Consider the following 14,721-nt stretch of genomic DNA (forward strand, 5'->3'; position numbering starts at 1 on the left):
TATGGAACATAATCGAGAGCTCAGTTCGACCGGCCCAAGTGGCCGAGCGGTTCTAGGCGCTACAGTCTGGAGCCGCGCGACCGCTACGGTCGCAGGTTCGAATCCTGCGTCGGGCATGGATGTGTGTGATGTCTTTAGGTTAGTTAGGTTTAAGTAGTTGTAAGTTCTAGGGGACTGATGACCTAAGATGTAAGTCCCATATTGCTCAGATCCATTTGAACCATTTTGAACCAGCTCAGTTCGTGCACAAAATCCTGTAGTAGCAACACTTTCGGGAGTATGGACATGGCTCAGTATTTCTGCAGTGTATATTGGCTGTGGACCACGTCGCAGCGCAAACAGCAGCGATGCCTTAGGTGAGCAGTTATTGGCTTCATAATGGGAAACAAGCGGTAGATGGTATATTTTTAGAGTGTGTGTCACTGTGACGAGATAGCAGCTATGAGAAGTTGGCGGTGACGTGTCGCCCAAGCGGTGTGTGCTCAGAGTGACGCCCACCCGAGGCACTGCCTGCCTAAGTTGTTTATTTACATTCTGCCGAGTTCGGCAGGGTGACGTGTACTGACGGACTTCGGATGGAGGAAGAAAGTACTGGCAGGCGGGTGAGCCAGTCTGTCTACAGAGATTTGTTTGAGCCAGTCCAGCGTTGATAGGTTGCGTGCGTGTTGGCTATACTTCAACCAACGTAGACATCTTATTACACTACTAATGTTTACATGATATTTTTTAAGACGGAAGGGACAATGACTTGGTAAAATGATGTACTATTGACAACGAATGACAGAGTGGAATTTTTTATTTTTGAACTGGGACGATTCTCTGATGCTATTCTGGCTGTAAACGCCTGGTGTTAATGTCTGAAAATGACCGTCGCATGGAAGATTTGGCTCTTCTGTTCAGAGAAATTATGTTAACCAAAGCGCTTCTCCACTTGTTTGGTTTTTGTTGTGATTTGAGAGATCCAATCGCGCTGGATGTTTTATTTATTTTCAAGTAACGAATATAGCTATTTTGTTAACACACCTAACTGTTTAAGATGTAGATATCGCTACTATAACATACGAGAAACCTAATTCTTACCCTCTGTGGTATTATTAGAGGAAGATAAGACCCTCTCTTAGTTACAAAACGAAGCATAGTTACAAGAAATTGGTTCACGGGTAGTGACCCATCTTCAGGTTCAAACCTATAGACACACTGAGTACTGCAGTCGTCTCCACGCCCTCACAGATGGACCTGCTCTGCGCCAACGGTTCCTACGGTTATCAGGAAATGTAAGATCTGAAGATGATCTCTTAGTGATAGAAACCGGTCATCTGAAAATAAAAATAAATAACTGAGGTGCGATTACGATTGTTTGTACTGAAATAATTTATAATATTACGAAGATCGCTGTTTTTTTCGTAAAACAAAGTTCCAAAAAAATTTATACGTATAAATTTTGGCAGAAATCTCCAAAAGGAAAATAACCTTTACTGTCTGGAATTTATTGGCACCATTGCAAACATCTCCAGTAACAGACGAGAAGCAGTCTAATGTTTAGAGTGACTCCATGAAATAACGGGAGATTCATCTCCAAATTTCGTGGAAGAGAGAGGCTCAAGATTCACAATTTTATCACGAAATTCGACAAAATATCGTAAGCAAGCAAGCTCGAGTGACATCGAGAAATTATGCAACCAACATATTGCCCCAGTAGCTAACAAAGGTAGAGCTGCAGAACTACAAGAATACACGAACTCACTTGGAACTTATACAATAAGAAAATCTGTATCACTAAGTGAAAATTACGAAGCTGTAACGTAGTTGTTAAAACAGAAACGCGTTGCACTTCTAAAACCGTGATAATTCGCAGGAACAGCTTCTCAAAGAAAATTATTAAGGGGGAGTTGTAACAGATATCCTATCATCCTGTCCCTTCTCCTTGTCAGTTTTTTCCACATATTCCTTTCCTCTGTGATTCTGCGCAGAACCTCCTCATTCCTCATCGGCCTTAATTTGAAGAAGAGATTTCTGAGAATCATGTTCCACTACCATACGGCGCTGTACTCCAGACGTACATTATCAGAAATCTCTTCCTCAAATTAAGGACCATATTTGATGTTCGTAGACTTCTCTTGGCCAAGAATGCCCTTTTTGCCATTGCTAGTCTGCTTCTGATGTCATTGTTGGTAGCAGAATTCCTTAACTTCATCTACTTCGTGACCGTGAATCCTGATGTTAAGTTTCTCGCTGTTCTCATTCCTACTACTTCTCATTACCTTCGTCTTTCTTCGGTATACTCTCAATCCATACTCTATGCCCATTAGACTGTTCAAAAATGGTTCAGATGGCTCTGAGCACTATGGGACTTAACTTCTGAGGTCATCAGTCCCCTAGGAGTTAGAACTACTTAAACCTAACTAACCAAAGAACATCACATACATCCATGCCCGAGGCAGGATTCTCACCTGCGACCGTAGCGGTCCATTAGACTGTTAATTACGTTCAGCAGATCATGTAATTCTTCTTCACTTTCACTCAGGATCGCAATGTCATCAGCAAATTGTATCATTGATATCCTTTCACATTGAATTTTAATTTCACTCCTGAACCTTCCCTGGCTGCATCCTGTCTTACACCCTTTTTAATACGAGCACTTCGTTCTTGGTCGTTCGCTTTTATTATTCCCTCTTGGCTGTTGCACATATTGTATATGACCCGTCACTCCCTATAGCTTACCCCTACTTTTTCTTAAAATTTCGAACATCTTGCACCATTTTACATTGTCGAATGCTTTTTCCAGGTTGACAAATCCTATGGACGTGTCTTGATTTTTCTTTAGTCTTGCTTCCATTATAATCGCAACGTCAGAATTGCCTTTTTACCATTCCTAAAGCCAAACTGATCGTCATTTAGCGCATCCTCAATTTTATTTTCCATTCTTCTGTAAATTATTCTTGGATGAATGAGCTGTTTAGCTGATTTTGCGGTAATTCTTGCACTTGTCAGCTCTTGCCGCCATCGGAATTGTGTGGATGATGTTTTTCCGAAAGCGAGGTGGTATGTCGCCAGACTCATACATTCTACACAGCAACCTGAACAGTCGTTTTGTTGCCACTTCTCCAAATGATTTTAGAAATTCTGGTGGAATGTTATCTATCCGTTCTGCCTTATTTGATCTTAAGTCCTCCAAAGCTCTTTTAAATTCTGATTCAAATGCTGGATCCCCTATCTCTTCTAAATCGACTCCTGTTTCTTCTTCTATCACATAAATCTTTCCCCTCATAGAGGCTTCAACGTATTCTTTCCACCTATCCGCTTTCTCCTCTGCATTTAACAGTGTAATTCCCGTTGCACTCTTAATGTTGTCACCCTTGCTTTTAATATCACCGAAGGTTGTTTTGACTTACCTGTATGCTGAGTCTTTCCTTCCGACAATCATTTCTTTTTTGATATGTTCACATTTTTTCCTGCAGCCATTTCGTCTTTGCTTCCCTGCACTTACGATTTATTTCATTCCTCAGCGACTTGTATTTTTCTATTCGTGAGTTTTCCGGAACATTTTTGTACTTCTTCCTTTCATCGATCAGTTGAATTATTTCTTCTGTTACCCGTGGTTTCTTCGCAATTACCTTCTTTGTACCTATGTTTACCGTCCCAACTTCTGTGATGGCCCTTTTTAGAGATGTCCATTCCTCCTCAACTGTACTTCCTACTGTGCTATTCCTTATTGCGGTTTCTTTGGCCTTAGAGAACTTCAACCGTATCTCGCCATTTCATAGTATTTCCCTATCCCACTTCTTTGCATATTGATTCTTCCTGACTAATGTCTTAAACTGCAGTGTACTCTTCATCACTACTATATTGGTATCCGAGTCTTTATCTGCTCCTGGGTACGCCTACAATCCAGTATCTGATTTCGGAATCTCTGTCTGACCATGATGTAATCTAACTGAAATCTTCCCGTATCACCGGGTCTTTTCCGAGTATACTTCCTCCTCTTGTGATTCTTGAACAGAGTATTCGCTATTACTTGCTGAAAATGGTTACAGAACTCAATTTGTCTTTCTCCTCTTTCATTCCTTGTCCCAAGCCCATATTCTCTTGTAATCTTTTATTCCACTGCTTCCCCTACAACTGCATTCCAGTCTCCCATGGCTATTAGATTTTCATATCCCTTTACATACTGTATTACCCTTTCAATATCCTCATACGCTTTCTCTGTCTCTTTATCTTCAGCATGCGACGTCGGCATGTATACCTGAACTATCTTTGTCGCTGTTGGTTTCCTGTCGATTCTGATAAGAACAACCCTATCACTGAACTGTTCGCAGTAAACACTTTGTGCCGTACCTTCCTATTCATAACGAATCCTACTCCCGTTATACCATTTTCTGTGCTATTGATATTACCCTATACTCATCTGACCAGAAATCCTTGTCTTCTTTCCACTGCATTTTCCTTTTCAGATTTTCTAGTTACCCTACCACGTTCAAGCTTCTGACATTCACGCCTCGACTCTTAGAACTTTATCCTTCCGTTGATAATTCAATCTTTTTCTCATGGTAACCTCCCCCTTGGCAGTTCCCTTCTGGAGATCCGAATGGAGGACTATGCCGGAATCTTTTGCCAATGGAGAGATCATCATGACAGTTCTTCAATAATAAGCCACATGTTCTATGGGCACGCCGCGCGGGATTAGCCGAGGCCGGCCGTCGTGGCCGAGCGTTTCTAGGCGCTACAGTCTGGAACCGCGCGGCCGCTACGGTCGCGGGTTCGAATCCTGCCTCGGGCATGGATGTGTGTGATGTCCTTAGGTTAGTTAGGTTTAAGTAGTTCTAAGTTCTAGGGGACTGATGACCTTAGAAGTTAAGTACCATAAGATTTCAAACACATTTGAACATTTTTTTTCCCTATGGACACACGTTACGTGCCTTTAATACACTGGTTTCCATTGCCTTCTGCATCCTCATGCCGTTGGTCATTTCTTCCGCCTTTAGGGGCAGTTTCCCACTCCTAGGACAAGAGAGTGCCCTGAACCTCTGTCCGCTCCTCCGCCCTCTTTGACAAGGCCGTTGGCAGAATGAGGGGTGACTTCTTATGCCGGAAGTCTTTGGCCGCCAGTGCTGATTACTAATTAAAATTTAAGCAGCGGCGAGATTCGAACCCGGGACCGAAGACCTTTTGAATCAAAGACGGTATCCTTTTTTCGTTGAATTCATTTTGTTCTATATTATTCATTGAATTTGTTTGGGCGGACGTCCAGTGACACCCGTTCAGATTCTTCGTTGATCCAGTCACTCAGTTTATTTTTTTTTATTACAGAGGGTAGCTAACGCTCTGTCCGAACACGCTGAGCTACCGTGCCGGCTGCCCTAGACCACGGGTACGACTGAGAGAACTACAGGGCATGTCTTTTCGCCTGTGCGTGCGAAGCACGTGCGCTACTCACGCGGTTTGACCATGCGGATGCATTGCTCTGTAATCTGCAGTGTGGTTCTCTGACAGCGCATGCCTCGTTGTTGGTCGGTTGGTGTGCCACGTGAGAGGGCTTGAAAAGAAAACTGGAAATCAGCGCAGAACTACTAATTTCGTTAGTAGAACCTTGACTAGCACTGTACGATAAATGGTTGAAGAGTTATAGCGACTAAAGACCTCTCTGAAGCATTGACATGAAGTTTGGTAGAACTAACTTTTTGAGAGAAAATAGAAATGCGTTAGAGCCATTTCTTTGTTAAAAATAACAATCAATCCAGAATCAAAAATGCTCCTATCACAGCTGGCATCTTCAAAGACATTTAAATCAAAACACCGTGAGATATTCATACTTTTTTTCCCAAAAATGGTTCAAAAGGCTCTGAGCACTATGGGACTTAAGATCTATAACTGCTTAAACCTAACTAACCTAAGGACATCACACACAAAAAATGGCTCTGAGCACTATGGGACTTAACTTCTGAGGTCATCAGTCCCCTAGAACTTGGAACTACTTAAACCTAACTAACCTAAGGACATCTCACACATAACCATGCCCGAGGCAGGATTCGAACCTGCGACCGTAGCGGTCGCGCGGTTCCACACTGAAGCGCCTAGAACCGCTCGGCCACAGCGGCCGACTACTTTTTTTTGTTAGTATTAGTACCCGTGTCATGTGATAAAATGCATCAGGTCAAGTAAATTAATGTGATGCATGATTTCATGTCATACAACATGATGTACGTCATCATTTCATCCCACATGGCGTTTGTGTTGTACAATGTGTCATTAAAGTGCAGGATTCATGCACCCCCACTCTGGAATACTTACTGTTATAGACGCACCACACTATCGGATACTTCCTATTGTAGATGCATCCCACTCTGTTGAAGCACATAAATTTGTGTCTGTTCTTACACCCCACACCATACATGTAATGGGATGGATGTGGGGGAGAAATGGTCCCCTCAATGAAAAAGTAACCCCGCGCCCCATCGAAATTAAAAAAAAAAAATGTCTGAGTGCCCCCCCCCAGACAAATCCACCCCCAGAAATTTTATCCTCCCAGAAAAAAAAAAAAACTTCTTAAATATTATATGTATGCTCCTAAGGTATATGACATTTATATTGTTTACCATGGCTGGTCGATCTTCTTGGTTTTGGGCCCAGTATCAGGAACTTCAGCGTATAAACTGCGAGATGCAGGTATGGCAACACGCAGCTAAGAGCTAACCCTGAGCTAAGGATGTAGGTTTAACTCGTAAAAAAACGCGAATATGTCAAGATGTTTTGATTTAAATGTCTTTCAAGATGCCAGATAAGTCGAAATGCTAGTTCCTTTCTGTTACATCCCTAACTTCGCCTAGGACAAATGGTTCAAGTGGCTCTCAGCGCTATGGGACTTAACATCTGAGGTCATCAGGCGCCTAGAACTTAGAACTACTTAAACCTAACTAACCTAAGGGCATCACACACATCCAAGCCCGTTGCAGGATTCGAACCTGCGATCGTAGCGGTCGCGCGGTTCCAAACTAAAGCGCCTAGAACCGCTCGGCCACTGCAGCCGGCTCCCTTAGGACATATTCGTCATTTTTTCATTGCTTTCATAACACCATTTTGCATTTTGGTTGCCAACTTTCACCCTACCATAATTTTGACATTAGACCGCCATCGCCTGGAAACCGATGTACATTTTTGTTGACCCGGGTGGCGACGACTGATCCGGTGCAAGCAGTATTGCTTTTTGAATCATGTTGCTTTTATTGTGGCAACGGAGAAGCTTTCACAGAACAACAGGACGAATATTAATTACAGTTATTTGTCTACCTTCTTACAAAAGCTGAACCGATTAGCACAAGTTTGGAACACGGTGGTGCCGCGCGTAAAAAAGCTTACAAAAAACTTGGTTTTTGCGTCTAAAATTCGAATGAAGCTAGATATTTGGAAACGAGTTTTCAGTTTTATCGTCAGAAGGCATTTTTTAAATTTATTCGGTACAGTTAAACTGTTTCCGCGCATTTAATTTACGTAAGACCGAATTTTAAGTGCTACATGTTTTTATCCATTTATCTGCCTTCATGTAAAGTTTGAACTGCATCGTAAAAGTTTAAAGTATAAACGTTTTCTTCTAAAACCTCCCAGAAAAACTTGTTTTTTGCATGGTTTTTCACGTAACATCCGAGCGGTGCATTTACAAATGATTTCATTAACTGAGCATTAATTTCAATCCAATTAAAACCTGCAAAGGGAATTAATCGATTCGTGCAATTTCCAATGCGTCGTTCGAACCTTGCTTAACATGCTGTAACATAGCTACAGTACGTTCGAATGGCTATACAAATGGCAGCTGGCCGGGGCTGAACGAAAAACCTTTATACTTCATGTTACTAGCTCAAATAGGAACCGAACTCTGTGACCTTCCACCCCCTCCCTCCCCCAACAAAAAAAAACCGCTATTATGCTCGCGGCCTTTTGAGAAATATTTGTTACTGTGTTATTGAGAAACCAGTTATTAACTAAGTACTCAGTATGTTGAAATACGGAAAAATTGGTTATATTGCTGCCCAACAGATCCTTTTAGCGAAGTAAGAATCCGGAAAAGTAATTACGAATCTCGTGAAGCACTTTTGAATCATACTTGTTCGTTGCAGAAATAACCCAAGCAACAAATTTGTGGGGGAATGTTTTTCGTCTTCCGGGTTGTCCTACAATGTTATGAAGCACGCAACATGTTATAAAACTTTCACAGAAATCAGTATTTTTGCCGAGACAGGTGTAGTATGCTCCACTTGCTGGCGAGAACGATGAAAGCTCACTGTAAACGTCTGTCAGCTTTGTATAGTTTATAGTTTGTTTTTAAAAACTCATGTCAGATATATCGAATTTCATTTATCATTAAGCTGTTACACATATTCTGATAAACTAAATGCCTCGTCAGCAATAAACGCATATGGTAGTGCTGTATACTGTTTGTCGTCTAATGATTTTTATCAGAAATGTTAAATTGTTTTGTGAAAGTCGACTCCAAAAAGTCGCACTTTTAAATGTTTATGAACAATATAACTACCGTACACACCTGTACCCACCAGGCAACTAAATGCTTTTCACTACTTTAACTACTGTCACGAATGATATTCTAACATGTGATACAAGGTGAAATAATAGCGCCGGCCGGTGTGGCCGTGCGGTTCTAGGCGCTACAGTCCGGAACCGCGTGACCACTACGGTCGCAGGTTCGAATCCTGCCTCGGGCATGAATGTGTGTGATGTCCTTAGGTTAGTTAGGTTTAAGTAGTTTTAAGTTCTAGGGGACTGATGACCACAGATGCCATATTGCTCAGAGCCATTTGAACCGTTTTTTTCTGAAATAATAGCAAGTAATGCCTCGAAGCTGTTGACAGACGTGCTAGTGTAATCGCAAAATTGCTAAATGTGTGACCCAATTATCGCCCCTGAATCGATCTTTCGCTAGGCTTGCCCTTATTACTGGATGTACCCAATATTCTGCATCAGTTTTATACGTCGAACACAAACACTTGCTATCGTTTGTAAATTCATTATTAAGTAAATTGTCGACCGAACCATGAATCGCTTATGCGCTCGAACTGCCATCGTCTGATTTACAAAACGTTTTTTTCCACACTGATCGACCGACTATAGACGGCGAACCAACGATTCCTTCGTGCGCACATAGTCTATTTTCTTTCTATCATAGGCTCTGATGAAAGCTGGCGCGCAAGGCAACGGCTTTAGGTGTAGACGGATAACGAGACAGTATTATTGCGTTCAAACCCCCACTCCTCGCTCCAGACGCCCTGTTTCATTGTAGCCCACAAATCAAGCTTCACTTGTCATCTCTCGTTTCAAAGACCTTAGCTGGAAGTGTTGGCGTTTCTCCCACCGAGTTTAATCTGTGTCTAGACAAGTGCTCGCACATATTAAGTTTCATTTCATTGCTGTATCTAATCGGAGAGAAATAATCCAGGCGTTTCAGTTAATATTTTTTTACGTTTTTTAATTACAAGGTTTCGATGTTAACGTATAGTACGTGAGTTCAAAGTTTGGCGGGAGCGTACAATGGAACCAAACAATTGACTGCGTCGAAGGCGGATCCTGTAGGTAAATACAAACATGTTTACTCGGGGCAGTTCGTGACTGCTTCGTTTGCGCGTGGCATGGTCGGCCATATGGACAAGCGGCGACGGTCTTCCAAACTGTGGCAGAGATTCTGGAGGACTACGTTCCGGATTTGTGGCGTCATGCATCTGAAACGGTAATCTTTTTTTCGTATTCCATGTTTATTGTAACGTCAATCTTCAAATTGGTTATCTTACGTTACGTAATATTTGTGCCAACTGGGGAAGCATTGTTTACTTAATTTACTATGTAAGAGGGTAGCCATGGGCCAGAGTACGTTGCGTATTGTTCAGTCGGCGAGTCTGTACAGATATGTACACTTTATTTAAGTAAAACGATTTTTTAGCCAGTGGTGGCTAGTGTGTAATATTGACAGTCACCCCCCACACCACCGATGTCTTGATAGCGATGACAGACTGATATGAAGCGTAGCCCGAGGTCTAGGATAGGTTGGAAGGTGATAATTTGGTTTGAGTTGAAGCCAACGAATGTGAATGCCAAATGAAATTGAATCAAATGAAACAAGTTAACTGTTACCAGTCACTGGACTTCACTTTGATAGTGATGGGACGGTGCAAGCAGAGATGAGATTGTGGCTTCGTTAAGAACGTCACGACATTCTACAATGACGGTGACTGGCGACAGTAAACTTGTTTCATTCGATGTAAATAAGTCACGGTAAAGCCTTGCCTAAAATGTTCGCATTTAAAGCTAAATGAAATTATTGTCCTAAGCTGTAACGTAGCTCATTGTTTACGTTCGCGCCATACATTAACGCACTTGACCGTATTTCCCACATAAAAACTAAACTGCAGTAGGAAATATTAGATTATGAACAAGTCACCGGTGAGTATTCTGATGTTTGTTGTTATCGTACACAAACCAGGAGGGTCCACAACGTAACTTTCATGGGATAATTTCGCAGTGTTACGTCAGAAAAAGTTGTAAGGCTTCAAATAAATGTTTCCCTGAGTTCGTTTGTGGTGCCTATAACGCATTTCCACACTTCACGCCCCGACAAGAAAAGTGGCAGAAGTTGAACTGCATCTTGTGGTAATGTCACTGAAAAATACATAGGAAGCGCCCCAAAGTACACGAAAAAATAATGGAATTTACTGCGAACAATACTTGAAATTTAAAGGAAGCGTCTAGTATTTCAAAAGAAGTTTTATAAAATTAATTCATTGAATTCGAGTTTTGTATTGTTTGTGAGTTGTCACTACTCTTACCGAGGTGCGACTTGTCAACAGAAGCTTGTGTTTACGATTGCTAGAAATCCTTCACGATTTCTTGCAATACTGTCAGCAGCCGTGCAGTTTTAGGCTTACCGTAATGAAATACAAATGAGTGTCTTACTGAAATTTGTTTTAATAATAAGGATCCCAATATATGTTAACGGTGTTGCTCATGGTTTTTCTTTCTACTCGCTGCAGATATTGGACGAGATAGCTTTCTGGCAGAGGTCGGGGGAGGCCATCGTAGGCTGAAAGTGTGCTGAATTTCTCGAAACTGCCAGTCTCGTAGATAAAGTACATTTCGTATGCTCACCAACTTACGTGTTTTTATCGTTAGTGTGACCTAATAATTAACGCAGTTAGTACTGATCAGAATGTCTGAGAGGTTGTCTTATTCTGGGCCAAGATGGCCACCATGAATTCGTTCAGAAACTGTTACTGAAACTCTCAATAATACTTTAAAGTTCGACTATCCTAAGTACGCATTTGTGGCTTCTGAGATTTTTCGAATTTGAATGTTAATTTAATGACATGTACTTCTTTTTACGGTGTAGAGTCTGAAATAGTTATCTAATATGAGTAAGATCGTGATGAGGCCATTTTTGTATTGCTCTTTCAGGCTAGGACATTTGAAGACAAAAGCCAGAAATGTGTAAAGCTACCCGTAGATGGTCAATAATGTTTACGGTTTTTCCCGAATGCGCAATAATATTGACCTTAGAGGAGTGAGGTTGTGAGGTTGCGCATTAATACTGAGAACATCAAAAGCTTTGCAAATTGTTGCGCTTCCTGCAAATAATGTGCTGTCTTCTAGCAGTATTCGCAACATCCTTTAAAGTCTCTCGCATGCTACACAGACAAAGGAGGTTGTGTCAGGTTTGTTGTTGCTGTCGTTGTTGCGTGGAAAATTAGCACAGAACAAGACAAAAGATGGTTATTATTACAGTGCATCGAAATGTATGAATCACTGCTGGCATTTTGAGTTGTTAGGGCAGATGAGTACAAAAACAAATATTAAGAACGATGAATAGTGTGTTTTGTTGCTCAGAATATAGGTATTGTATTTATTTGATTTGTGGCAAGGGGATATAGGGGTAATGTATCAAATGTCGGACCATCAACACGCGAAGAACAAAATTTTCTTGGTTTTCAAGTCTCATCAATTCGAATAAAATTCTCGATCTTTCGATGGAAGGGTGCACTTTGTATTAAGTTTCATGCTCGTGCATGACACACTATTCAATTATTTCAGCAGTAACCCGCCTAATCTTTGAAACTGTATTGCCCCAAGCTTTCTTTGTTCCCTTGTGTTTTTCTTTCAGATTAGAGCAGTCAGAGCTGCCGTAAAGGCTGAAATGGTTTATTTGGGAATATTGTATACCCCAACAGTGCGGACATTTTTTAGAACAGTAATGTTACATAACTATGTCGTCATACTGTCAAGGATATTTCTAGTACCAGAGCTTCGTGATCATTGAGGGAATATGAGTGGGGTGCTGTTGTTATTAGGGTCATCAAACGTAATGAAAATTTCAAAAAGCACACCACTGGGAAAGTAGAGGTCTTTCAGCGGGAGCGCAAAAAATTATTACAAAATGTATAAAAAAATCTTCTCATTTATAGGCTTGCTAACTCATAAAGACTATCGGATTCCAAGGTAAATTAGACCTCGGGTGGCCGTTCAGATAATTATGTTTGCAAAACTGATAATACTAACATAGATTCTGAACAATCTTTGGTCTCTGTTGATCTATTGTGGATCTGGGACAGCAACTGGTCAAATATTTATCAAGGAAGATCGCCAAACAGCCGTACGTTTTAGGGAAGTTTTTTATTGTTACTACCAGTTTCGACATTTTAGTATGCGATCTTCAGGCCCTATATGCAATTTCTGTGTATTTTCAGATGTATCTATATTGGTTTATAGGCGTCATCAGTGTCTTGACATCGTGAATTCCTTATTCGAGTGCTTTCTTCGAAGACTTGCAAATCTAAGTCAGGTTGTGGAAGGATGGACTCGAATAACGAATTCCCGATATCCACACATTGAAGGCTTGTTCCCTATACTTCAGCACAACAAACAGCACGAAAAATGACGCACTTCGGAGAGATCTTTAATGCGCTGTATCACCGAAACTGCATATTTACGTAATGTACAAGTATAAATGCAAAACCACCAAATACGATTTGTTATGGAAGCTGACTACGTCTTCCCGTCACAGCACAGAACACGTGACAGGCTGTGATTGGATTGGGATCTAATTGCACAGTTTGAATAAATAAACTAATATTTCCTGTGTGTTCTGCGCGGTTAAAGGAATTGAACGTGTAATAGGTTAAGCTGTTAATACATTGCAGAGTGATATCAAAGTTGATGACGAGTCGCTACAAGGACCAGGTACAGCATCACTTTTGTAAGTATTATTAACAATCACTACGCACAGCACCGCATACGGATCAACACTATATTCACTGGTAATTGTTACGGCGCACAATGCTGTTACTTCCACCGATCACAGAGGGGCCAAATAAAAGTGCACAGTCAGTATATATCCTGTGCCCAATCTCACAGAACTGTAGGGTAACAATATTACGAAAACACACACACACACACACACACACACACACACACACACACACACACACACACACACGTTTGCAGTCTCAGGCAACTGAGCCCACACTGTAGGGTACTGAGATTTGATTAATTATAATTCATAATATGCGTGCAGCTTGAATAACTACATTTACATGCATCACATCTTCACAAGGACGAAAACCGAATTTCGTGAACCGTTTTTCGCTGTCATGTTTACATGTAAAGCTCTGAAGTGGTTTGCTAGCCCAGTTAAATATGACGCCTGGAAAGCAGCTGTTACAGTTTCTGATTTACTCAATACAGCCGCTATTTCTCCTCGCTTAAATATTAGAGGTAAACAGGTTCATGCTCGGTCTAATATTTCTGCTTCTCCGTCACTGCACTGCAGGTCCATATTATCCGTCCATATTATCCGAATATTTTGAAAACAAAACGTAACCTGACAACCCAGTCACGTTTCAAAATCTGTTGTGCGTTTACATGGGAGAGAGAATAGATTGTGTGGAAGTATAAGATCGCCGGTTTCCAGAATCGATTTTGGAGTAACACGTTTTGTTTGCATGACCGTCTTCTGCAGCAGCTGTTAAAACAGTTAATATTGGTTTTTCCACCTTGAGGTTGCTGCAATTTCATTAAACAAAATTACACCAGACGCGTTTTGCTTTTATTTATAAAGCATCTTCCGTGGTTATTGGTTTTCCTTTGCATATTCTGCTTCTTCCCGCCTTGCTAGCAGCTGTGGATGTCGAAAGGCTTCGATTCACGTATGGAGTTGGCAGTTTTTGCCATTCTGACATAACGCACTGATATAAAAACTTAATGAGAAACACACACAACTTTAATTCAATTTACAAGAGTAAAATGTAAAAAATGCAGCGCAAAAAAATACTGCAGAATGGTAAAAACTGCCAAGTGCAACGTGAAGCAGTCTTTCCGCGTCAATCGCTGCTAGGAAGGAGGTAAGAAGCAGAATACATAACGAAACATCTATAACCGCGGAAGATGCTTAATATATAAAAGCGAAACGCGTCTGGTGTAATTCTCTTTAATTAAATTGCACTAAGCTCAAGACGGAAAACCAATAGTAACCATTTTGGAGTGTTTACATGACCAACCAGAAACGGTGTTGTGAAATCGGTTTACGAAACCAGATTTCGGTAGCCCCATGCAAACATAATGACTGAGCCTTGGTTAATTATGTCATAATATTCGTGCAGCTTGTAAGAATATTAAATCATCGTGTTAGTGGGACGACATAGTGTCCTGTGCATTGATTGGCTGAAATAAGCAAAG

The 14,721-nt window shown here is 41.1% G+C and overlaps 1 protein-coding gene across 1 annotated transcript in view; it reads left to right on the top strand.

The window, feature by feature from the left end:
• LOC126106100 (RAC serine/threonine-protein kinase) overlaps positions 1-14,721 on the top strand; it is a 715,375-nt gene that overhangs the window by 650,875 nt on the left and 49,779 nt on the right. The gene's annotated exons all lie outside the window — the stretch shown is intronic.

This window comes from Schistocerca cancellata, chromosome 10 (assembly GCF_023864275.1).
Source record: "Schistocerca cancellata isolate TAMUIC-IGC-003103 chromosome 10, iqSchCanc2.1, whole genome shotgun sequence".
Classification (NCBI taxonomy): domain Eukaryota; kingdom Metazoa; phylum Arthropoda; class Insecta; order Orthoptera; family Acrididae; genus Schistocerca; species Schistocerca cancellata.